At 37.3% G+C, this 25,895-nt stretch overlaps 2 long non-coding RNA genes across 4 annotated transcripts in view; one reads left to right on the top strand and one right to left on the bottom strand.

Annotated features, from left to right (window-relative positions):
* The window catches only part of LOC141278747 (uncharacterized), a 134,678-nt gene that overhangs the window by 31,892 nt on the left and 76,891 nt on the right, over window positions 1–25,895 (top strand). The gene's annotated exons all lie outside the window — the stretch shown is intronic.
* Window positions 13,781–25,895, bottom strand: part of LOC141278748 (uncharacterized) — a 171,185-nt gene continuing 159,070 nt past the window's right edge. Inside the window, exon 5 of one of the 3 annotated variants that reach the window (XR_012331891.1) lies at window positions 13,781–13,950. This is a non-coding gene — a long non-coding RNA (uncharacterized lncRNA). The remainder of the gene's footprint in view (window positions 13,951–25,895) is intronic. The other 2 variants (XR_012331890.1, XR_012331889.1) reach the window with 2 other exon arrangements.

The following is a 25,895-nucleotide window of genomic DNA, read 5'->3' on the forward strand; positions in this document are numbered from 1 at the left end:
GTTTATTCTTTTTTCTTTTTCCCTACCCAGGTACGTGGGGAGTTTCTTGCCTTTTGGGAGGTCTGAGGTCTTCTGCCAGCGTTCAGTAGGAGTTTTTCCACATGTAGATGTATTTCTGATGTATCTGTGGGAAGGAAGGTGATCTCCACGTCTTACTCTTCCGCCATCTTCTCCACCAAGATTTCCTTCTTTTTTATGGCTCAGTAATATTCCATTGTTATATAGTTTATTTATATATATATATAATATATCCAACGTCGTCTTTATCTTCGTTTATCTATCGGTGCTTGTCTTACTTCTGTATCTTGGCTATTGTAAATAATTCTGCAATGAATATAGGAGTGCATGTACCTTTTGGAATTAGTGTCTTTGTTTTCTTTGGAAAAATACCCAGAAATGCAATTACTGTATCATATGGTAGTTCTATTTTTTTTTTTTTTTGAGGAACCTCCCTACTGTTTTCCATAGTGGCTGCATCAATTTAACATTCCCATCAACTGTACGTGAGGGTTCCCTTTTCTCCACATCCTTACCAATACTCGTTATTTGTTATCTTTTTGATATTAGCCATCTGACAGGTGTGAGGTGATACCTCATTGTTGTGTTTGCATTTGCTATTTGCGTTTTCCTCTTAGGATAAATGTCTGTTCAGGTCTTCTGCCCATTTGAACTTGGGTTGTTTGTCTTTTTGATGTTGAATGTATGAGTTCTTTATATATTTTGTATATTAACCTCTTATTAGATATGTCATTTGCAGATATTGATATTTTCTCCCATTCAGTACATGGATTTTTTGCCTTATTGATAGTTTCCTTTGCTGTACAAAAGCTTTATTGTTTGATGTACCCATTTATTTATTTTTGCTTTTGTTTCCCTTGCCTGAGGAGACATATCAAAAACATATTGCTAAGGTCAAGATCAAAGAATATACTGCCTATGTTTTCCTCTGGGTGTTTTGTGGTTTTGGGTCTTCCATTTAAATCTTTAATCCATTTTGAATTTATATTTGTGCATGGTGTGAAAAAGGAGTCCACTTTCATTCTTTTGCATGTAACTGTCCAATTTTCCCAACACCATTTATTGAAGAGAATTTTTTGCCATGTATATTCTTGCTTCCATTGTCATAAATTAATTGACCATATACACATGGGTTTATTTATGGGCTCTCTGTTCTGTTCCATTGATCTGTGTGTCTGTTTTTGTGCCAGTACTATACTCTTTTGATTATTGTGGCTTTGTAGTGTAGTTTGAAATCAGGGAGCATGATACCTTCAGCTTTGTTCTTTCTCAAGCTTGTTTTGGCTATTTGCTATCTTTTGTGTTCCATACACATTTTAGAATTATTTGTTCTAATTCTGTGAAAAATGTCATTGTTGTTTTGATATAAATTGTATTGAATCTGTAGATTGTCTTGGGTAGTATGGTCATTTTAACAATATTAATTCTTCCAATACATGAGCCCAGTGTATATCTCCATTTGTTTGTCATCTTCAGTTTCTTTCATTAGTGTCTTATACTTTTTTGAATACAGATATTTTACTTCCTTGGTTAGAGTTATTCCTAGATATTTTATTCTTCTTGATGCAATTTGTAAATAGGACTGTTTTCTTAATTTTTCTTTATGATAGTTCATTGTTAGTATACAGAAATCTGTTGCTTTTTTTTTTTTTTTTTTTTTTTTTGAGGTACACGAACCTCTCACTGTTGTGGCCTCTCCCATTGTGGAGCACAGGCTCCGGACACGCAGGCTCAGCGGCCATGGCTCATGGGCCCAGCCGCTCCATGGCATGTGGGATCTTCCCGGACTGGGGCACGAACCCGTGTCCCCTGCATCGGCAGGTGGACTCTCAACCACTGCGCCACCAGGGAAGCCCTGTTGCATTTTTATACACTAATTTTGTATCCTGCAAATTTACTGAGTTCAGTGATGAGTTCTAATCATTTTTTGGTGTTGTCTTTAGGATTTTCTATCTATAGTATCACGTCAGCTGTAAAAAGTGACAGTTTACCTTCTTTCCGATTTGGATTCCTTTTATTTTTAGTGTCTGATTGCTGTGTCTAGGACTTCCAATATTATGTTGAATTAAAGTATCAAGAGTGGGCATCCTTGTCTTATTCCTGATTTTAGAGGAAATGCTTTCATTGTTGATTACAGTGTTAACTGTGGGCTTGCCATATATAGCCTTTGTTATGTTGAGGTACGTTCCCTCTGTATCCACTGTATTGAGAGTTTGTTTTTTTTTATCATAAATGGATGTTGAATTTTGTTAAAAGCATTTTCTGTATCTATTGGGATGATCATGCAATTTTTATTCTTCACTTTGTTAATGTGGCATATCACATTGATTTGTAGATATTGATTTTCATCCCTGGAATAAATCCCACTTGATCATGGTGTATGATCCTTTTATTTTATTGTTGGATTCAGCTTGCCAATATTTTATTGAGGATTTTTGCATCTATATGTTCATCTGTGATATTGGCCTGTAATTTTCTTTTTTTGTGATTATCTATCTTGTTTTGGTATCAGGGTGATGCTTGCCTCATAGAATGAGTTTGGAAGCACTCCTTTCATTGCAGTTTCTTGGAATTATTTGAGAAAGATAGGTATTAACTCTTCTCTAAATGTTTGGTAGAGTCACTTGTGAAGCTACCTGGTCCAGGAATTTTGGTTTTTGGGAATTTTAAAAATTACTGCTTCAATTTCATTACTGGTAATTGGTCTCTTCATATTTTCTATGTCTTCCTGATTCATTCTTAGGATACTATATATTTCTAGGAATTTGTCCATTTTATTGGTGCGTTTTATTGGTGCATAATTGTCCATTTTATTGGTGCATAATTGTCCATGTAAAAAGTGCAGTGCACTTTTTACACCTGTGGTTTTGGTTGTAACTTCTCATTTTCCATTTGTGATTTTATTTGGGCTCTCCTTTTATAGATGAGTATAGTTAAAGGTCTACCAATTTTGTTTATCTTTTTAAAGAATCAGCTTTTAGTTTCATTGATCTTTTCTGTTGTTTTTTAGTCTCTTTTGCATTTATTTCTGCTCTGAACTTTATGATTCCTTTCCTTTTACTAATGATGAGTCTGGCTAAAAGTTTATCATTTTGTTTACCTTTTTAAAGAACTAGCTCTTAGTTTCATTGAGCTCTTGTTTTTTCTAGTCTCTGTTTCATTATTTCTGCTCTGATCTTTATGATTTCTTTCCTTTTACTAATTTTAGAGTTTGTTTGTTCTTTTTCTAGTTTTTTTTTTTTAGGTGTATGAGTAGGTTGTTTATTTGATTTTTTGTTGTTGTTTTCTCCCGAGGTAGGCTTTTATCACCATAAAATTCCTTCTTAGACCTGTTTTTGCTGCATTCCATAGATTTTAGTTTGTTGTGTTTTTCTATTTTCATTTGTCTCCAGGTATTTTTTATTTCTTCTTTGATTCCTTCAGTTATCTATTGGTTGTTTAGTGGCATATTGTTTAGCCACATGTTTGTGTTTTTCGCAGTATTTTCTTGTAGTCTCATAACATTGTGGTTGGAAAAGATGCTTGGTATTATTTCAGTTTTCTTAAATTTGCTGAAACTTGTTGTGTGGCCTAGCATCTGATCTATCCTGGAGAATGTTCTATGTGCACCTGAAAAAAATGTGTATTCTGCTGCTTCTGGGATGAAATATTCCAGGTATATCTGTTAAATCCATCAAATGTAAGTGTTGTTTAAGGCCAGTGTTTTCTTATTGATTTTCTGCCTGGATGATCTGTCCATTCATGTAAGTGGGATGTTAAGGACCCTTATTATTATTGTTATTGTCAGTTTCTCCATTTATATGTTTTTTTTTCCATTTATATGTTTTAATATTTGCTTTATGTATGTAGGTTCTCCTGTGTTGGGTGCATATATATTTATAATTGTCATATCTTCTTCTTGGATTGATCCCTTGATCATTATGTAATGAAATTCTTTGTCTCTCATTACAGTCTTTTTTTTTAAATCAATGCTACCTATTCTTTTTTTTAAAGATAAATTTATTTGTTTTTGGCTGTGTTTGGTCTTCATTGCTGCAGGCGGGCTTTCTCTAGTTGTGATAAGTGGGGGCTACTCTTTGTTGCAGTGCACAGACTTCTTATTCCGGTGGTTTCTCTTGTTGCGGAGCACCGGCTCTACTTCAGTAGTTGCAGCACACGGGCTCAGTAGTTGTGGCTCGTGGGCTCTAGAGTGTAGGCTCAGTATTTGTGGCACATGGATCTAGTTGCTCCATGGCATGTGAGATCTTCCTGGACAAGGGCTTGAACCCATGTCCCCGGTACTTGCAGGGGACACCAAACCACTGCGCCACCAGGGAAGTCCCAAGTTTTTGTTTTAAAGTCTATTTTGTCTCATATAAATATTGCTACCCTAGCTCTTTTTTCATTTCCATTTGCATGGAATACCTTTATCCATGCCCTCATTTTTAGTCTGTGTGTGTCTTTAGATCTGAAGTGAGACTCTTGTTAGTGAGCTTATATATGGGTCTTTTTTTTAATCCATTCAGCCACTTTTTGTCTTTTCTTTTTTTTTAGGTGACTTTGGGTCATTTATTTTTTATTTAAAATAACAACTTTTTTCACACTTATTTTACTTTTATTGGAATAAAATTGCTTTACAGTGTTGTGTTAATTTCTGCTGTACAATGAAGTGAATCAGCTATATGTATACCTATATCCCTCCCTCTTGGACCTCCCTCCCACCCCACCCATCCCACACATCTAGGTCATCACAGACCACCAAAGCTGAGCTCCCTGTGCTACACAGCATGTTCCTACTAGCTACCTATTTTACACATGGTAGTGTATTTATGTCAAACATAATCTCCCAATTCGTCCCACCCTCCCCTACCCTCCTGTGTCCACATGTCCTTTATCTATGTCTATGTCTCTATTCCTGCCCTACAAATAGGTTCATCTGTACCATTTTTCTAGATTCCTCATATATGTGTTAATATATGGTATTTGTTTTCTCTTTCTGACTTACTTCACTCTGTATGACAGACTCTAGGTCCATCCGCATCTTTATGAATGACCCAATTTCGTTCCTTTTCATGGCTGAGTAATATTCCATTGTATATATGTACCACATCTTCTTTATCCATTCATCTATCATTGGACACTTAGGCTGTTTCCATGTCCTGGCTATTGTAAATAGGGCTGCCATTAACATTGGGGTAAATGTGTTCTTTTGATTTATGGTTTTCTCAGGGTAAATGCCCAGTAATGGATTGCTGGGTCATATGCTAGTTCTATTTTTAGTTTTTTAAGGAACTTCCATACTGTTCTCCATAGTGGCAATTTACAGTCCCACCAACAGTGCAAAAGGGTTCCCTTTTCTCCACACCCTCTCCAGCATTTATTGTTTGTAGATTGTTTGATGATGGCCATTCTGACCAATGTGAGGTGATACCTCACTGTAGTTTTGATTTGCATTTCTCTAATAATTAGTGACGTTGAGCACATTTTCATGTGCCTCTTGGCCATCTGTATGTCTTCTTTGGGGAAATGTATGTTTAGGTTTTCTGCCCATTTTTTAATTGGGTTGTTTGTTTTTTTGATATTGAGCTGCAGCAGCTGTTTTTATATTTTGGAGATTAATCCTTTGTCCATTGATTCATCTGCAAATATTTTCTCCCATTCTGATGGTTGTCTTTTTGTCTGGTTTATGGTTTCCTTTGCTGTGCAAAAACTTTTAAGTTTTATTAGGTCCCATTTGTTTATTTTTGTTTTTATTTTCATTACTCTAAAATGTGGCTCAAAAAAGACCTTGCTGTGGTTTATGTCAAAGAGTGTTTTTCCTGTATTTTTCTCTTAAGAGTTTTATAGTGTCTGGTCTTACATTTAGATCTTTAATCCACTTTGAGCTTACTTTTGTGTATGGTATTAGGTAGTGTTCTAATTTCATTCTTTTACATGTAGCTGCCCAGTTTTCCCAGCACCACTTATTGAAGAAGCTGTCTTTTCTTCCTGTATACTCTTGCCTCCTTTATCAAAGATAAGGTTACCATAGGTGCATGGGTTTATCTCTGGGCTTTCCATCCTGTACCATTGATCTATATTTCTGTTTTTATGCCTGTACAGTACTCTCTTAATTACTGTAGCTTTTTAGTATAGTTTGAAGTCAGGGAGCCTGATTGCTCCAGGTCCGTTTTTCTTTCTCAAGATTGCTTTGGCTATTCGGGGTCTTTTGTGTTGCCATATAAATTGTGAAATTTTTTGTTCTAGTTCCATGAAGAATGCCATTGGTGGTTTGATAGGGATTGCATTGAATCTGTAGATTGCTTTGGGTAGTAGAGTCATTTTCACAATATTGACCTTCCAATGCAAGAACATGGTATATTTCTCCATCTGTTTATGTCATCTTTGATTTCTTTATCAGTGTTTTATAGTTTTCTGAGTACAAGTCTTTTGCCTCCTTAGGCAGGTTTATTCCTAGGTATTTTATTCTTTATATTGCAGTGGTAAATGGGAGTGTTTCCTTAATTTTCTTTTTCCAAGTTTTTATTGTTAGTGTATAGGAATGCCAGAGATTTCTGTGCATTAATTCTGTATCCTGCAACCTTACCAAATTCATTGATTAGTTCTCGTATCTCGTATTAGTTTTCTGGTGGCATGTTTAGGAATTTCTAGGTATAATATCATGTCATCTGCACACAGTGACAGTTTTACTTCTTCTTTTCCAATTTGTATTCCTTTCATTTCTTTTTCTTCTCTGATTGCTGTGGCTAGGACTTCCAAAACTATGTTGAATAAGGGTGGCGAGAGTGGACATCCTTGTCTTGTTCCTGATCTTAGTGGAAATGCTTTCAGTTTTTCACCATTGAGTATGATGTTTGCTGTGGAGTTTGTCATATATGACATTTATTATGTTGAGGTAGGTTCCCTCTATGCCCATTTTCTGGAGAGTTTTTATGATAAATGGGTGCTGAAATTTTTCAGAAGCTTTTTCTGCATCTACTGAGATGATCATATGGTTTTTATTCTTCAGCTTGTTAATATGGTGTATCATATTGATTGATTTGCATATAATGCATAATTCTTGCATTCCTGGGATAAATGTCCCTTGATCATGGTGTATGATCCTTTTAATGTGTTGTTGGATTCTGTTTGCTAGTATTTTGTTCAGGATTTTTGCATCTATGATCATTAGTGATATTGGTCTGTAATTTTCTTTTTTTGGCATATATTTGTCTGGTTTTGGTATTCAGGGTGATGGTCACTTTGTAAAACCTATTTGGGAGTGTTCCTCCCTCTGCAGTTTTTTGGAGGAGTTTGAGGAGGATGGGTGTTAGCTCTCCTCTAAATGTTTGATAGAATTCACCTGTGAAGCTATCTGGTCCTTGACTTTTGTTTGTTGGAAGATTTTTAATCACAGTTTCAGTTTTGTTACTTGTGATATGTCTGTTTATATTTTCTAATTCTTCCTGTTTCAGTCTGGGAAAATTTTACCTTTCCAAGAATTTGTGCATTTCTTCATGGTTGTCCATTTTATTGGCATATAGTTGTTTGTAGTAGTCTCTTATAATCCTTTGTATTTCTGTGGTTTCATTTGTGATTTCACCTTTTTCATTTCTAATTTTATTAATTTGTGTCCTCTCCCTTTTTTTCATGATGAGTCTGGCTAAAGGTTTATCAATTTTGTTTATCATCTCAAAGAACGAGCTTTTAGTTTTATTGATCTTTGCTATTGTTTTCTTTGTTTCTATTTCATTTATTTCTGCTCTGATATGTATGATTTCTTTCCTTCTACTGACTTTGGGTTTTCTTTGTTTTTCTTTCTCTAGTTGCTTTAGGTGTAAGGTTAAATTGTTAATTTGAGATTTTTCTTGTTTCTTGAGGTGACATTTAATTGCTATAAAGTTTCCTCTTAGAACTGCTTCTGCTGCGTCCCATAGGTTTTAGGTCATTGTGTTTTCATTGTCATTTGTTTCTATGTATTTTTTTTTATTTCTTCTTTGATTTTTTCAGTGATCCCTTGGTTATTTAGTAGCACACTGTTTAACCTCATGTATTTGTGTTTTTTACTGTTTTTTTTTTCTGTAATTGATTTCCAACCTCATAATGTTGTGGTCAGAAAAGATGCTTGACATGATTTCAATTTTCTTAAATTTTCTGAGTCTTGATTTGTGACACAAGATGTGATCTATCCTGGAGAATGTTCCATGTGCACTTGAGAAGAAAGTGTATTCTGCCACTTTTGGGTGGAATGTCGTATAAATATCAATTAAATCTGTCTGGTCTATTTTGGCATTTAAAGCTTGTGTTTCCTTATTTTCTGTTTGAATGATCTGTTCATTAGTGTAAGTGGGGTGTTAAAGTCCCCTACTATTATTGTGTTAACTGTTGATTTCCCCTTTTATGGTTGTTAGCATTTGCCTTATGTATTGAGGTGCTCTTATGTTGGGTGCATAAATATTTATAATTGTTATATCTTCTTCTTGGATTGATTGATCATTATGTAGTGTCCTTCCTTATCTCTTATAACAGTCTTTATTTTAAAGTCTATTTTATTTGATATGAGTATTGCTATTCCAGCTTTCTTTTGATTTCCACTTGCATGGAATATCTTTTTCCATTCCTTCACTTTCACTCTGTATGTGTCCCTAGGTCTGAAGTGGGTCTCTTGTAGACAATGTAAATATGGGTCTTGTTTTTGTATCCATTCAACCAGTCTATGTCTTTTGGTTGGAACATTTATTCCATTTACATTCAAGGTTATTATTGATATGCATGTTCCTATTCCCATTTTCTTAATTGTTTTGGGTCTGTTTTTGTGGGTCTTGTTCTTCTCTTGTGTTTCCCCCCTAGAGAATTTCCTCTGGCATTTGCTGTAAAGCTGGTTTGGTGGTGCTGAATTCTCTTAGCTTTTGCTTGTCTGAAAAGCTTTTGCTTTCTCCATCAAATCTAAATGAGATCCTTGCTGGGTAGAGTAATCTTGGTTGTAGGTTTTTCTTTTTCATCACTTTAAGTATATCCTGCCACTCCCTTCTGGCCTGTGGAGTTTCTGCTGAAAAAATCAGCTGATAACTTTATGGTGATTCCTTTGTATGTTGGTTTTTGCTTTTTCCTTGCTGCTTTTAATATTTTTTCTTTGTATTTAATTTCTGTTAGTATGATTAATATGTGTCTTGGTGTGTTTCTCCTAGGGTTTATCTTGTATGGGACTCTCTGTGCTTCATGGACTTGGGTCACTATTTCCTTTCCCATGTTAGGGTAGTTTTTCTCTATAATCTCTTCAAATATTTTCTCAGACCCTTTCTTTTTCTCTTCTTCTGGGACCTCTATAATTGGAATGTTGGTGAGCTTAGTGTTGTCCCAGTTGTCTCTGGGATTGTCTTCAATTCTTTTCATTCTTTTTTCATTATTCTTCTCCTCCACAGTTATTTCCACCATTCTGTCTTCTAGCTCACTTATTCGTTCTTCTGCCTCATTTATTCTGTTATTGATTCCTTCTGGTATATTTTTCATTCCAGTTATTGTGTTGTTCATCTCTTTTTGTTTGTTCTTTAGTTCTTCTAGATCTTTGTTAAACATTTCTTGTATTTTATCAATCCTTGCCTCCATTCTATCTGAGATTCTGGATCATCTTTCATTACTCTGAATTCTTTTTTGGGTAGGTTGCCTATTTCCTCTTCATTTATTTGGTCTTGTGGGTTTTTACCTTGCTACTTCATCTTTCACATAATTTTTTGTCATCTCATTTTCTTTTTTGATGTGTGGGATTATGTTCCTGTCTTACTGGTTGTTTAGCCTGAGGTTTCCAACACTGGAGTTTTGTAGGCTGTTGGGTAGAGATGGGTCTTGGTGCTGAGATGGGGACCTCCGTGAGACCTCACTCTGATGAATATTCCCTGGGGTCTGTGGTTCTCTGTTAGTCCAGTGGTTTGAGCTTGGGGATCCCACCGCAGGAGCTTTGGCCTGACCTCCAGCTCATGAACCAAGATCCCACAAGCCACGTGGGACAGGAAAAAAAAAGAGAGAACAATAACAAAGTAAAAAATAAAATTAGACTAGGAAAGTAACAGATATGTTAGAAAGAATATAAAAATAAAAATATAGATGAATCAACAACCAGAAGGTAAAACAGTGTGACAATAGTAAAAAAGAGGAGGGAAAAGAAAAAAAAAAAAGGTGGGGGGTGGCCTTGGTTATGGCATGTGGGACCTAAGCAAGGGTGAGATTTGGGTGGTGGGTGGGGCCTAAGCTTAGAACCCACAGGGCTGGAAAAGGCTGTCGGGACTGTGGAGGTGAGGCTTAGGCTCAAGAAACAGAAGGAGCCCAGGTGTGCCCCCCCATCCCTGGTCTCAGAGGGTGGAGGACCTCACCTGGGAGCCCAGCAGGCTTCCTGGGCTCGAGTGGGTGTGGCAAATGCCCTCCACTCCTCTCCCTCTCTTCCCTGTTGTTTCCTCCTGCTTGCCTCTCTTGATCTCCCTGACCTCCCTCCTATACCCGCAGGACCAATGTGGCCAGGGTGGCCTTGGAGGGCAGGGGACTGGCCTGGAAGCCCAACAGGCTTCCTGGGCTCGAGTGGGCAGCACAGATGCCCTCCAGTCCTCTCCCTCTCTTCCCTGTTGTCTCCTCCTGCTTGCCTCTCTTGATCTCCCTGGCCTCCCTCCTATGCCCTCAAGAACCCATGTGGCCTGAAGAGGGCTTTGGAGGGCAGGGGACCAGCCTGGGAACTCAGCAGACTCCCCAGGCCCAAGTGTGTGGGGCAATTGCCCTCCACTCTTCTCCCACACTTTCCAGAGGGCCCCTCCTGCCTGCCTCTCCTGATCTCTCTGACCTCCCTCCTATACCCGCAGGACCAATGTGGCCAGGGTGGCCTTGGAGGGCAGGGGACTGGCCTGGGAGCCCAGCAGGCTTCCTGGGCTCGAGTGGGCAGCACAGATGCCCTCTACTCCTCTCCTGCTCCTCCCAGAGGACCCGTTCCACCTGCCTCTCCTGATCTTCCCAGCCTCCCTCCTATGTCCCCAAGGATCCACGTGGCCTGGAGGGGACTTTGGAGGGCAGGGGACCAGCCTGGGAGCTCAGCAGGCTCCCTGTACTCGAGTGGGCGGGGAAAATGCCCTCTTCTCTTCTCTGGCTCCTCCTAGTGTGCCCATCCCACCTGCCTTTCCTGATCTCCCCGGTCTCAGGGACACCAATCCTGTCTGGCCTCCAGTTCTCCTCCTCCCTCAGTCCTCCCACATCCTACCGGTTCATTTGGGGCTTCATCCCATCTCCTCGGGCATCAGGGCCCCCCACCAGCAGCCAGCAGGCACCCTAGTTGTGGGGAGATGCTAACTCAGCGTCTTCCCACACTGCCATCTTCTGTGTGCTCCTATTCTTTTTAATTTTTATGTTCAAATTTCAGCTGGCTCTGTGTTCAGGAGAGAGGAGGGTTGTGTGGAGAGAAAACCAGGGGTAAAGCATAATCTTACATGGCTTTCTCCCAAAGCTTAAATCCCACTATGGAAGAAAAATCTCAGGTGCAGACAAAATCTCTTGGCTGAGAACAAAAAAGGAAGGCTTTCCCAGAGTTTAGAAAATACTCCCTTCCAGCTGGGAGGAGGAAGATGAAGGCAATGGTGGGACCTGTAGGTCTGGAGGGGCCAGGATATGTGTCCTGCTCCGCTGGAAGAGCCCTGGAGGGGAAAACTCTGGGCAGAATGGCCAGATTGTGAGTCCAGGGACTGTTGGTATGAAAGGAGCTTTGGCATAAAATATTGAGATCTGGAACCACCGTTCTTAAACTGCAAAACAACTCTCTGCAGCTGGTATAGAGGTTCCTCTCATAAGCTAGGACCACGGAGGATTTAAAGCTTCATTGGCAGGACTGGGCTAACTACAGGTCAGACTGTGCTGTCTCCAAGAAAGAACAATTGCTTTTCTTGGCAGGTGTATTATGCTAGAGCTGCTGTAGTAGAGAACCACTAGCTGGGTGGTTTAAGCAACAGAACTTTGTCTTATAGTTCTGGAGGATAAGGGTCTGAGATCAAAGTATTCCCAAGGTTGGTTCTTTCTGAGGGTGGGGAAGAAATCTGTTCTGTGCCTCTCTCTCAGCTTTTGGTATTTAGCTGGCAATCTTTGGCGTTCCTTGCCTTCTGGATACATCTCCCTGGTCTCTGCCTCCACCTTCATGTGGCATTCTCCCTGTATGTGTGTCCTTGTGTCTAAATATCCCCCCTTTTCTTAAACGAAGACACCAGTCAAATTGGATTAGGGACCTCATGCTAACTTGGTTACTTCTGTGAAGACACTGTCTCTAAATATAGTCCAAATAATTCTACAAATAATTCAACCTATAACAGCAGGTGAACTTGCTAGTGAGGAAACCAGTTGAAGTTCTCTTTGCTAGTTGAAGAACCATTTCACTTTCAGCTAAGGATATAGGTCATCAATGAAAAGCGGAGAACAAGCATTGCATCTTACTACCGGACAGAATAATGTCTTCAAGGTTCAGGGAGGAACTGAGGTAAAGGATTGGAACAGAAAATTTTCTTCCTGTGGTAAGGTGAGGGTTTCCCTGGATAGAGAGAGGGGATTGGTCAAAGGATTTGAAAAACTAGGCTATGTGGAAAGAAGAAGAAATTAAAGATAGAAGGGGGAAGAGACAGGGGTTGGAAAGAGAGGAAATAGCCACCTGAGATACCCCCTCTGAGTCTTTGTATGCTATAAAAGAAATGCTAAGTTAGATAAAAGTATAACTTCTCTTCATCCTAACTTTGTGTGATTTTGCTTTCTGAGATGCACGGGTCCTTTGGTAAAGCGCTTTGTGTGCCTCCTTCATAGTCCTGGGTGTCCTGCTCTGGGGGAGACTAAAAGCAGGAGGTGTCCAGGGACTTCTTTTGTCATCTTGCAGGGACTCCATAGGATGTAGCCTTCCTCCTTCCCTGTTCCTCCCTGGAATCACCAGGCTGTTGGCATAGTAGAGAAAACCACAGGCCACCAGTGCAAAGCAGAGACCATAAGTCTGAGCTCCTTCAGGAGATCACAGACCACCTTTCAAGACAGAAAAGGAGGTGTCCTGTCCAGTGTGATGTCCTAAAAAAAAACAATCCACAGGTGAATGTTCAAACATTCTGTCGATTCTACTGAGGAACAAAGAATATCCTTTCACCAAAGAGAGACAACTTCTGAACCTTGATTTTTTTACTTCAAATGAAATTTGAACCTTTTGAAGTTTGTCACTCTTTCTCTAGGGAAAGGAAATGAGGTGAGGAAGTTCTTAAAACATTTATGACAAAAAAATTCTCGACATTAAAAATCTTTCATGAAACAATATTTGATGGCTTAAATGTAAGTGAATTGCAAGCTTTTAGTTTGAAAAATTTTCAATTTCAAAAACTAAATAGAAAAGGAAATTTGGAATGTGGGAGAAGGTAATACAGTTAGAGGAGATGGAAAATTATTTAGATATACTTTCCATTTGTATATCTTGTAATTTTCCACATGTTGTCAATATATTTTCCAGGACTCACTATTTGCTTTATTCCTTTTATCTTCAATTTAAAATAAAAACCTTGTGCTTGGTATGTGTAATGTATGCATGTATATATGCGTTTATATGCATTTTTAAGCTAGAGCTCATCAACAACTTTAAAAATAGTAACTTACTTTCTGCATTTGGCACAGTATGGATATGTGTTTACAATCAACACCTTTATTTTCAAGATTGAGACAGTTACAATGTTCAAAACCCATAGAAACACAATACGACATTAAAAATAAAGCCTGAAAAGGAAATTTTTTTTTTGTTTTTGTGGTACGTGGACCTCTCACTGTTGTGGCCTCTCCCGTTGTGGAGCACAGGCTCTGGACGTGCAGGCTCAGCAGCCATGGCTCACGAGACCAGCCACTCCATGGCACGTGGGATCTTCCTGGACTGGGGCACGAACCCGTGTCCCCTGCATCGGCAGGCGGACTCCCAACCACTGCACCACCAGGGAAGCCCTGAAAAGGAAATTTTAAACATGTTCTATCCCCTTCTCTGGCCTGTAGGTCGATTGCTCAGGAGAGGAGACTTTCTTGAGAGCAGCAGCATGTTTACTCATTTTTGCATCCCTGGACCTTAGCACAGTGCTTGGAATGAGTAGCCCCTCAGAATATAATTGCTGAATGAATCAAAACCCTTGGTAGCTTCTCCCAAGCTGAGTATCAGAGATAGTTTGTGTTTAGCTGTTCTTCTCTCTGATCAGAGCTTGAGTTGGGACACCTAGCTCCATTAATACTGTATTCATAATTTGGAATGAGGAATGAAGAAATGTCTCCACTTTTTTTTTCTTTGTAAATATTTTTTTCTTTTGTACAGAGCAGGAGAAATTAGCACATTCATATTAAAAGTAATAAGTGCAACCTCCAGGCAAGGTACCATGGTAATGAGTGAATAAAGAGAAGGGACCCAGTAAAGAGTGCCTTCATCAAGAACAGTGGAAGAGGAACTTTTGTACCTTTGTAAAGTTAATTACTATTTATCAAACTCTTCATAGTGGCAGACAAATGAATTTAATAAATGTGAACTAATTTTTATTAATCAAATACATCACACCATATAATCTTTTCTACTCTATCTTATGGTATCTTATTTTTTTAAATACAACTTCTGCATTAAAAAAAAATTACAACATAGCAGGATTCATGGAGAAGCCATTTTATATCTCTGTTTTAAAAAGGCTTATGATGTTCTATTGAAGTACTGCTTTAAAATAAACTTAGATTATACCTGCAAGTTCTTACACTAAAGCAGAAAGGAGGAGTGATTAAGAGCTTTGGCAATAGATCTGCGTTCCAGTGCTATCATTAACTAGCTCTGTGACCTTGAGAAAATTACTTTACCTCTCTGATCTTCAGTCCTCTAACTTATTAAATGGAAAAGATAATAATAGCAATTCATAAGATTACAGATTAAAAGAGTTTATGCATATACAAACACTTATTCACATCTATGGCATATAGTAAATGATCAATAAATTATTATTTATTCTGAAGTATTTCATTCTTTTTGATGCTTTTGCTAATGGGATTATTTCTTTTTCAATTATTTCATTTTTAGTGTATAGAAATGCAACTGATTTCTATATTTTGATTGTATATCTTGCAACTTTACTGAATTTGTTGATTAGTTCCAACAGTTTTTTTCACTGAATCTTTAATTTTCTATATATAAGATCATATCTCTGCAAATAATGATAACCTTCTTCCCTTCTGACTTGGATGCCTTTTATTTTTTTTCTTGCCTAATTGCTCTAGTTGGACTTCTGGTAATATGTTGAATAAGAATGGTGAGAGTGGGAATCCTTGTCTTGTTCGTGATCTTAGAGGAAAAACTTTCAATCTTTCACCTTTGAGTATGATGTTAGCTGTGGGTTTATTTCATATGACCTTATATTGATGTATAGGATATATATTCTATATCCAATTTGTTGAGGGTTTTTATCATGACATGGTGTTGTATTTTGTCAAATGCTTTTTTTCTTCATCTATTGAGATGATCATGTGAGTTTTATCTTTCATTCTATTATTGTTGTGTATCACATTTATTGATTCATGTATGTGGAAAAATCCTTGCATCCCAGGTATAAACTCCACCTGATTATGGTGTATGATACTTTTAATGTACTGCTGGATTCAGTTTGCTAATATTTTGTTGACTAAAAATCTTCTGCTCCGTAAAATAATCAACAAAATGAAAAAGCAACCTACGGAATGGGAGAAAATATTTGCGAACTATATATTGAATAAGAGGTTAATATCCATAATATATAAAGAACTCATAAAACTCAGTGGCAAAAAACAAAACAATCCAGTTAAAAATGAGCAGAAGATCTGAAGAGACATTTTCCAAAGAAGACACATATGGCCAACAGGTACATGAAAAGGTGCTCAACCTCACTAATCATCAGAGAAATGCAAGTCAAAACCACTATGAAATATCACCTCACACCTGTTAGAATGACTGTCATCAAAAATACAAGCAATAACAAGTATTGGTGAAAATGTGTAGGAAGGGGAACCCTTGCACACTATTGATGGAAATGTAAATTGATCAGTATGGAAATAGTATAAAGTTCTTCAGATATTAAAAATAGAACTACCATATGATCCAGAAATCCCATTTCAGGATATATATATTCAAAGGAAATGAAACTGGGATGTCAAAAATATGTACATATACTCCATGTTTATTGCAGCATTATTCATAATAGTCAAAACTTAGAAACAACCTAAGTGTCCATTGCTAGATGAATGGATAAAGAAGATGTGGTATATACACACAATGGAATGTTATTCAGCCACAAGAAAGAAGGATATCCTGCCATTTGCAACTACATGCACGGATCTTGAAGGCATGATGCTAAGTGAGATAAGTCAGACAGAGAAAGACACTGTACAATGTCACTTATATGTGGAATCTAAAAATGCTGAATTTATAGAAACAGTAGAATGGTGGCTACTAGGGGATTGGGTGGTGGGGGAATTGGGGAGATATTTAAGGGTACAAACTTGTAACTAGTAGGTAAATCAGTTCTGGAGACCTAATGCACAGCATAGTGATTATAGTCAATGATACTGTATTGTAGACTTCAAAGTTGCTAAGAGACTGGATCTTAATTGTTCTCACCACAAAAAAGAAACAATTATGTGACATGATAGAGATGTTAGCTAATGCTACAGTTGTAATCATATTGCAAGATATAAATATATCAAATCAATACATTGTACACCCTAAACTTAACCAATGTTATATTTCAGTTATATCTCAATTTTTAAAATAAAATAAACTCTTTTTTAAAAAGGGGAAAGGAGGAAAGACAGCCCAGGCTCTATACTGAAGGCTTCACTGAAGGCTTCAATGAATAAAAGCTAGGCCTTATGTGAGGCTGGACATAATAGATGAATAGTGACTAATTTAAGATAATGTTGGAGAAGAAAGGAACTGATGTTGCCAACAATAAAAATAACAAATTTAATTGGAAAAGGAAGTCCATACTGAATGTGTCAGCTTTGAGAAACTGGTGGGACACTCACTTAACAATATCTTAAAAAAAATTTGGAAATATGCATCTGTGGCATAGGTGAGAGATTTGGGCTAGAAATAAAGATTTAGAAAATATTTACCATGAGAATGGAGAGACTCACAATAGTAAAGTTAGCATGGGCTTAAGATTTACCCAGTTGAAGGAAAGGTGATAAAGAGGAGCAACAAAGAAGAGAGAAACAGACCAGATGGAGCAGTTACCAAAATATAGAGAGGGAGATTTCAATGCATTATGGCTGTAGTAAGAGGTACAGCTGTTGAAGACAAGGGAGTTTTCATTATCATAACCAGTAAAAAGTTTATGTAGGAAACCTAAGAGACTCAACTGAAAATCTCATAGGACTAATAGAGGCACCAGTAAACTAGTTATATATAAAGAGAATATATCACAATTATTTTTTTTTCTGGCTTAAGGGCCATGTAGGAAGATCTTGAACTTACCTCCTTCCATGGACACACTGAATCTACAGCTACATATGAAAGAATTTCTTCTTAAAAACCCTAAAATCTGGATAAGCAATGACTGCACATCTGACCAATGAGATGAAAACCACATTGAAGTGGGTAGGAGAGGCAAGGACACAATCTCATCATAAATCCTACCCCCAGCATGGCGACCCAAAACTGGGCAAAAACTCAAAACCCAGAGCTTCTCTTTGAGGAGAGAAGGGCTTGAACCCCAGGCAGGACACCTCAACATTTTGGGCCTTCACCTGAAGTTGAGCCTCCAAAATATCTAACTTTGAAAGCCATCAGGGCTCACATCCCAAGACCCACAAGAATGTGGTGATCTGAGAGATAGTTCTTAAAGGGCCTGTATACTTGTACTCTTTATTGCTCCTTCAATTCTGAATGATAACCTTGCTAGGTGGATTATCCTTGGTTGGAAGTTCTTTCCTTCAGCACTTTGAATATATAGTGCCACTCCCTTCTAGCTTGCAAATTTTCTGCTGAAAAATCCTTTGATAGTGTTATGGAGGTTCCCTTGGTGCACAAGAGTTGTTTCTCTCTTGCTGCTTTTAAGATTATCTCCATGCCTTTAACTTTTGTCATTTTAATTATAATATGTCTTGGTGTGGGCCTCTTTGAGTTCCTCTTATCTGGAACTCTCTGGCCTTCCTGGATCTTGGATTTCTTTCTTCAGGTTAGGGAAGTTTTTAGCCATTATGTCTTCACACTAGATTTTTGCCTTTCTCTCTCTCTCTTTTACTTCTGGGACCTCTGTAATGTGAATGTTAGTTTGTCTGATGTTGTCCCATAAGCCTCTTATACTGTCTTTGTTTTTTCCTTTCTTCTCTCTTTTTGCTGCTCTGATTGGGCAAAATCATCTGCCTTGTCTTTCAGTAGACTGATCCTTTCTTCTGCTTAATCTAGTTAACTGTTGAACCCCTCTAGTGTATTTTTCAGTTCAGTTATTATATTTTTGGCTCTGTGACTTCTATTTGGTACTTTCTTATATTTCTTATCTCTTTATTGAAGTTCTCACTGTGTTCATCCATTCTTTTCCCCAGTTTGGTGAACATCTAAATGACTATTACTTGGAAATCTTTGTCAGATAAATTATGTATCTTTGTTTCATTAAGGGTTTTTTTTTTCTGAGCTTTTATCTGTTCTTTTAATTGAACATATTCATTTGTTTCTTCATTTAACTTGACTCTCTTTGTTGGCTTCTACACAGTAGATGAAACAACCACATCTCCCAGTCCTGCACAAGGAATGCCCTTGTACAGGAGGTGAACCTTGTCATTCAACCCTGCCCTAGCTCTTTGTTGTCTCTCAAACCTTTGTGCTTATCCAAGCAGCCTATTATATTTTTAATAGCCCCTGGTATTTGAGGATGTGCCAAGACATGTCAGTGTCTCTAAGGGGAATATCCTAGCACCTAGATTCAGGGTATTTGGAAGCCAGACACTCAGGCAGCAGCTTTTAAAAGTATGAAAATATATACAGTCTTGTGGGACTGCAAGAGTAAGCCTCACTGGCCAGAGGATCTGGCTGTGTTCTCTGGGTGGCAGTCACAAAACCTGGGGTCTCCAGACAAGGGTATAAGCTCTTTACTGAGAGATACCAGTGAGCTGGAGCAAGACAGAGGGAGAGGACCAAATGGTGTCCACAGCCTCTGTTTCTTAAAAGAAGCTCCTTAGCCCGTTAGATGCATGCTAAACCTGAAGCCTGTCCCTCAGGCTGAAGCTCCAGGACAAGCAAAGAGATCTCCTTCACAAGCAAAGAGATCTCCTTCACAGTACCTTCACAGGTACTGAGTGATGTACCTCTGTCTTCTGTCTGTGTAGTGTGCTGGGGATGGCAGCAAAAACTATCTCTCCAATTGCCACAGTTCCATGGTCCCCAGGAATTCAAGCCCCACTGACCACTTGAACCAGGGGATCAAAGGGTGTCCCCTGGGCAGCAGCTGCAAAAACCAGGGCACCAGACATAAAAACCAGGCACCAGCCACGTGTAAAGCTCCTCTCCAGTAGATACTGGCACTCTGGAGCATGGCAGTGGGAAAATACAAAGATAGTGCTTGCTCTTCAGGGACTCTGGAAAGAATTATATTTAGCCCCTCCAGATGCAGCCATGACAGTTGGCTAATAGGCTTCCTTCACAGAAAGATCAAGCTCCTAGCTCTGTGTCTTTTGCTGTGTCCTGTGGGTGATAGTTGTTTAAGAACTCTTTATCTATTAGTGACAGGATCCTGTGGGACCCATGAGCATAAGCCCCACTAGCCACCAGAGCCAGGCAATGTAGAGGTGTTCTCTGGCAGCCACCACAAAAATTGGGGTTCTAGATAGGGAATGAGATCCTTTCTGGATGACACAGATTATTACAGTCCCATAGGACCAGGAATGCAAGCTCACCTGGCCCCTAGAATCAGGCAGCCAAGAGATGTCCCATGGGTGGCAGCCACAATATCAGGGCACCAGACATGTGCAAAAGCTCCTGTATAGGAGATATTGGTGCTCTGGAGAACAGGAAAGGGAAAGCATGAATTTGGTTCCTGCCAGTTTCTATCCCCTGAGAGTGTTCCAGGAGGCTCCTAGATGTGTGTGTTAAGTTAGATGCTTGGCCCTCAGGCCAATGTTTTAATATAAGTAGGTTAATCTCCTTTACTTTAAGTCTGAGCACAATCGGCTGCCTCTACACAGCCTTACAAGAACTATTAAAGGGAATTCTTTAAGCTGAAAAGAAAGGTCACCAATTAGTAAAAAGAAAACATATGAAAGAATAAACCTCACTGGAAAGGTAAATATATAGTAAAGGTAGTAGATTAATCACTTATAAAGCTCATATGAAGGTTGGAAGTCAAAAGTACTGAAAATAACTATGTTTACAATAATTAAGGTATACACAAGGTAAAAAGATGTAAAATGTGGTATCAAAAACAGAAAACGGGACATAGGGAGGATAAAATTTGAGCTTTAGAATGAAATCAAACTTAAGTTGTTACCAGCAATAAAATAGACTGTTATAAATATGAGTTGTTATAAGTAAGCCTCATGGTAACCACAAAGTAAAAACCTATAGTGAATACACAAAAGATAAAGAGAAAGGAATATAAGTATACCACTAAAAAAAGGCATCAAACCACAGAGGAAGAGAGCGCAAGAAGAAGAAAGGAACAGAGAAGACCTACAAAACAGACAGTAAACAATGAACAAAATGGCAATAAGCAAATACCTACTGATAATTACTTTAAATGTAAATGTACTAAATGCTCCTATCAAAAGACATAGAGTGACAAAATGGATTAAAAAACAAGACTTATTTACATGTTGCCTACAAGAGACACACTTTAGAAGTAAGTACACCCACAGAGTAGAAGTAAAGGGATGGAAAAGATATTTCATGTAAATGGAAACCAAAAGAAAGCTGGGGTAGCTATAATATATCAAACAAAAATAGACTTTAAAACAAAGACCATAATAAGAGATAAAAGTAGGTGTTACATAATGATAAAAGGGTCAATCCAACGAGAGGATATAATATTTATAAATATTTATGCACCCAACATAGGAGTACCTAAATATATAAAGCAAATAATAACAGACTTAAAGGTAGAAGATGGCAGTAATACAATAATAAGGCAGATTTTGTTATTTTTTTAATTAAAAAAAATTTTTTTGGCCACACTGTGCAGCATGTGGGATCTTAGTTCCCCAACCAGTGATCGAACCTGCATTAGAAGCGTGGAGTCTTAACCACTGGACCACCACAAAAGTCTCAATAGGGGGGACTTTAATATCCCACTATGTCAATGGATAGATCAACCAGACAAAAAATCAATCAGGAGACTGCCTTAAATGACACATTAAATCAGATAGACTTACTAGATATATACAGAACATCTAACCAAAAAGCAGCAGAATACACATTCTTCTCAAGTGCACAAGGAACATTTTTCAGGATAGATGCTGTGTTAGGCCACAAAACAAGTCTTTTTTCTTTTAATCAGGTTGTTTTTTGTTTTCTTTTTTAACATCTTCATTGGAGTAAAATTGCTTTACAATGGTGTGTTAGTTTCTGCTTTATAACAAAGTGAATCACTTATACATATACATATGTTCCCATATCTCTTGCATCTCCCTCCCTCCCACCCTCCCTATCCCACCCCTCTAGGTGGTCACAAACCACCTAGCTGATCTCCCTGTGTTATGTGGCTGCTTCCCACTAGCTATCTATTTTACGTTTGGTAGTGTGTATATGTCCATGCCACTCTCTCACTTTGTCACAGCTTACCCTTCCCCCTCCCCATATCCTCAAGTCCATGCTCTAGTAGGTCTGTGTCTTTATTCCCATCTTACCCCTAGGTACTTCATAACCTTTTTCTTTTTTTCTTAGATTCCATATATATGTGTTAGCATATGGTATTCGTTTTTCTCTTTCTGACTTACTTAACTCTGTATGACAGACTCTAGGTCCATCCACCTCACTACAAATAACTCAATTTCATTTCTTTTTATGGCTGAGTAATATTCCATTGTATATATGTGCCACATCTTCTTTATCCATTCATCTGTTGATGGACACTTAAGAAATTTAAGAGTATTGAAGTTACATCAAGCATCTTTTTAAACCACAATGGTATAAAACTAGAAATTAATTACAAGAAGAAAACTGGAAAACTTACAAAAATGTGGAGATTAAACAACATGCTACTAAACAACCAGTAGGTCAAATAAGAAAAAGAGAAATAAAAAAAAAACTTGAGATAAACAAAAGTGGAAATACAACATGTCAAAAATTGTGGGATGCAGCAAAAACAGTCTACTGTTTATCATACTGATAAATGCCGACCTCAAGAAACTAGAAAAGTCTCAAATAAACAACCTAAATTTATCCTCAAGGAACTAGAAAAGGAGAAACAAACAAAGCCAAAAGTTAGTAGAAAAAAGGAAATAATAAAGACTAGAGGAGAAATAAATGAAACAGAGACTAAAAAGACAATAGAGAAGATCAATAAAACTAAGAGTTGTGTTTTTGAAAAAATAAACTAAATTGACAGGCTGTTAGCTAGACTCACCAAGACCAAGAAAAAAAGAGACAGAACTTAAAAAAAAAAAACCAGAAATGAAAGAGTGGATGTTACAACTGATACCACCTAATTACAAAGGATCATAAAAGACTATGAACTATGAACAATTATGCACCAACATATTGAGCAATCTGGAAGAAATGAATAAATTCCTAGAAACATACAACCTCCCAAGGCTAAATCATGATGAAATAGAAAATATTAACAGACTTATTACAGGTAAAGAGATTAAATCAGTAATCAAAACCTCCCAATGAACAGAAGCCCAGGACCAGAAGCCATCACTGGTGAATTCTAGCAAGTACTCAAAGAATACCAAACCTTCCTACATTGTTCCAAAAAATTAAAGAGGAGAGAAATCTTCCAAGCTTCTTTTATGAGGCCAGGATTACCCTGATACCAAAACCAGACAAGGATACCAAGAGAAAAAAAAAAATGACAGGCCAGTAAGCCTGATGAACATAGATGTAAAAATCCACAACAAAATATTAGCAAATCAAATTCAACAATACATTAGAAAGGTCATACACCATGATCAAATAGGATTTATTCCACATCTAAAGATCAGTCAGTGTGATACACCATATTAACAAAATGAAGGATAAAAATCATATTATCACACAAACAGATACAGAAAAAGCGTATGACAAAATTCATCCATTTATGATAAAAACTCATGACAAAGTGGGCGTAGAGGAAACATACCTCAACATAATAAAGGCCATATATGACAATCCCACAACTAACATCATACTCAACTGTGACAAGCTGAAATCCTTTAAGATCAGGAACAAGACAAGGATGCTCACTCTTGCCACTTTTATTCAATATAGTATTGGAAATCCTAGCCAGAGCAATTAGGCAAGAAAAATAAATAAAAGGCATTCAAATTGAAAAGGAATAAGTGAAACTGTCACTATTTGCAAATGACATGATATTATACATAAAAACCCCTACAGACTCCATCAAAAAACTGTTAGAATAAACAAATTCAAGAAAGTTTCAGGATACAAACCAATACACAAAAAAATCTGTTGCATTTTTATATACCAATACTGATTTAATAGAGAGAATAAAGAAAACAATCTATTTACAATTGCATAAAAGAATAAAATACCTAGGAATAACATTTAACAAAGGAATGGAAGCTACATGTAAAAGAATGAAATTAGAACACACCCTAACACCATACATAAAAATAAGCTCAAAATGGATTAAAGACCTAAATGTAAGGTCAGATACCATAAACCTTTAGTGGAAAACATAGGGAGAACACTCTTTGACATAAATTACAGCAAGATCTTTTTCAATCCACCTCCTAGAGTAATGAAAATAAAAACAAAAATAAACAAATGGGACCTAATTAAACTTAAATGCTTTTGCACAGCAAAGGAAACCATAAACAAAATGAAAAGACAACCCACAGAATGGAGAAAATATTTGTAAATGAAGTAACCAACAAGGGATTAATCTCCAAAATATACAAACAGCTCATGCAGCTCTACGTCAAAAAAACAAACAACCCAATCAAAAAATGGGCAGAAGATCTAAATAGCCATTTCTCCAAAGAAGACATACAGATGGTTAAAAAGCACATGAAAAGATGCTCGACATCACTAATTATTAGAGAAACACAAATCAGAACTACAATGAGGTATCACCTCACACTGGTCAGAATGGCCATCATCAAAAACTATAAATAATAAATGCTGGAGAGGGTATGGAGAAAAGGGAACCCTCCTACACTGTTGGTGGGAATGCAAACTGGTAGAGCCACTATGGAGAATAGCATGGAAGTTCCTTAAAAAACTGAAAATAGAGCTACCATATGATCTAGCAATCCCACTCCTGGACATATATCCAGAGAAGACCATAATTCGAAAAGATACATGCACCCCAATGTTCATTGCAGCACTATTTACAATAGCCAGGACATAGAAGCAGCCTAAATGTCCATCAATGGAGGAATGGATAAAGAAGATATGTTGCATATATACAATGGAATATTGCTTAGCCATAAAAAAGAACAAAATAATGCCATTTGCAGCAGCATGGATGGAACTAGAGGTTGTCATACTGAGTGAAACAGAGAAAGACAAATATCATATGATATTGCTTATATGTGGAATCTAAAAAAAGGCTACAAATGAACTTATCTACAAAATCAAAATAGAGTTACAGATGTAGAAAATAAACTTATGGTTACCGGGGGGTAAGGGGTGGTGGAAGGATAAATTGGAAGACTGGGATTGACACAAACACACTACTCTATATAAAATAGATAACTAATAAGGACTTACCATATAGCACAGGGAACTCTACTCAATACTCTGTAATGGCCTATATGGGAAAATAATCTAAAAAAGAGTGGATATATGTATCTGTATAACAGATTGACTTTTGCTGTACACCTGAAACTAACAAACATTGTAAATCAGTTATACACCAATAAAAATTTTTTAAAAATTTAACTGACACGGTGGAAGACTCATACATTGAAAACTATAATACATTACAGAAAAAATAAGAAAAAAATAAGAAGATACAAATAAATGGAAAGATGGTCCATGCTCATAGATTAGATGAATTAATATTGTTAAAATACCCATACTACTGATAGCAACCTGCAGATTTGCTGTAATTCCTCTCACATTTCAAATGGCATTTTTCAAGGAAATAGAACAAATAATGCTAAAATTTGTATGTAGCCACCAAAAAAACCCCAAATAGCTATAGCAGTCTTGAGAGAGAAGAACAAAGCTGGAGGCATCAGGCTCCCTGATTTCAAACTATATTACAATGCTATAGTAATCAGAACATTAGGGTATTGGCATAAAAACAGGCACATAGATCAATGGAACAGAATAGAGAGTCCAGAAATAAGCCCATGCCTATATGTTTAATTGAGCAAAGGAGCCAAGAATATACAATGGGGAAAGGATAGTCTCTTCAATCAATGGTGTTGGAAAAACTGTGCAGCCGCATGCAAAAGAATGGAATTCAAGTACTATCTTACATCATATTCAAAAATTAACTTAAAATGAATCAAAGACTTGAATGTAAGACCTGAAACCATAAAACTCCTAGAAGAAAACATAGGCTGTAAACTCCTTGACATAGTGTTGGAGATGAGTTTTTGAATTTGACACCAAAAGCAAAAGAAACAAAAATAAGTGGGACTACATCATTATAAAAAGCTTTTGCACAAAAAAAGTGATCAACAAAATGAGAAGACAACCCACTGAATGAGAGAAAATCTTTGCAAATCACATATCTGATAAGGGACTAATATTCAAAAAATATAAAGAATTCATACAACTCAATAGC

Source organism: Tursiops truncatus, chromosome 5 (genome assembly GCF_011762595.2).
Source record: "Tursiops truncatus isolate mTurTru1 chromosome 5, mTurTru1.mat.Y, whole genome shotgun sequence".
Taxonomy (NCBI): Eukaryota; Metazoa; Chordata; class Mammalia; order Artiodactyla; family Delphinidae; genus Tursiops; species Tursiops truncatus.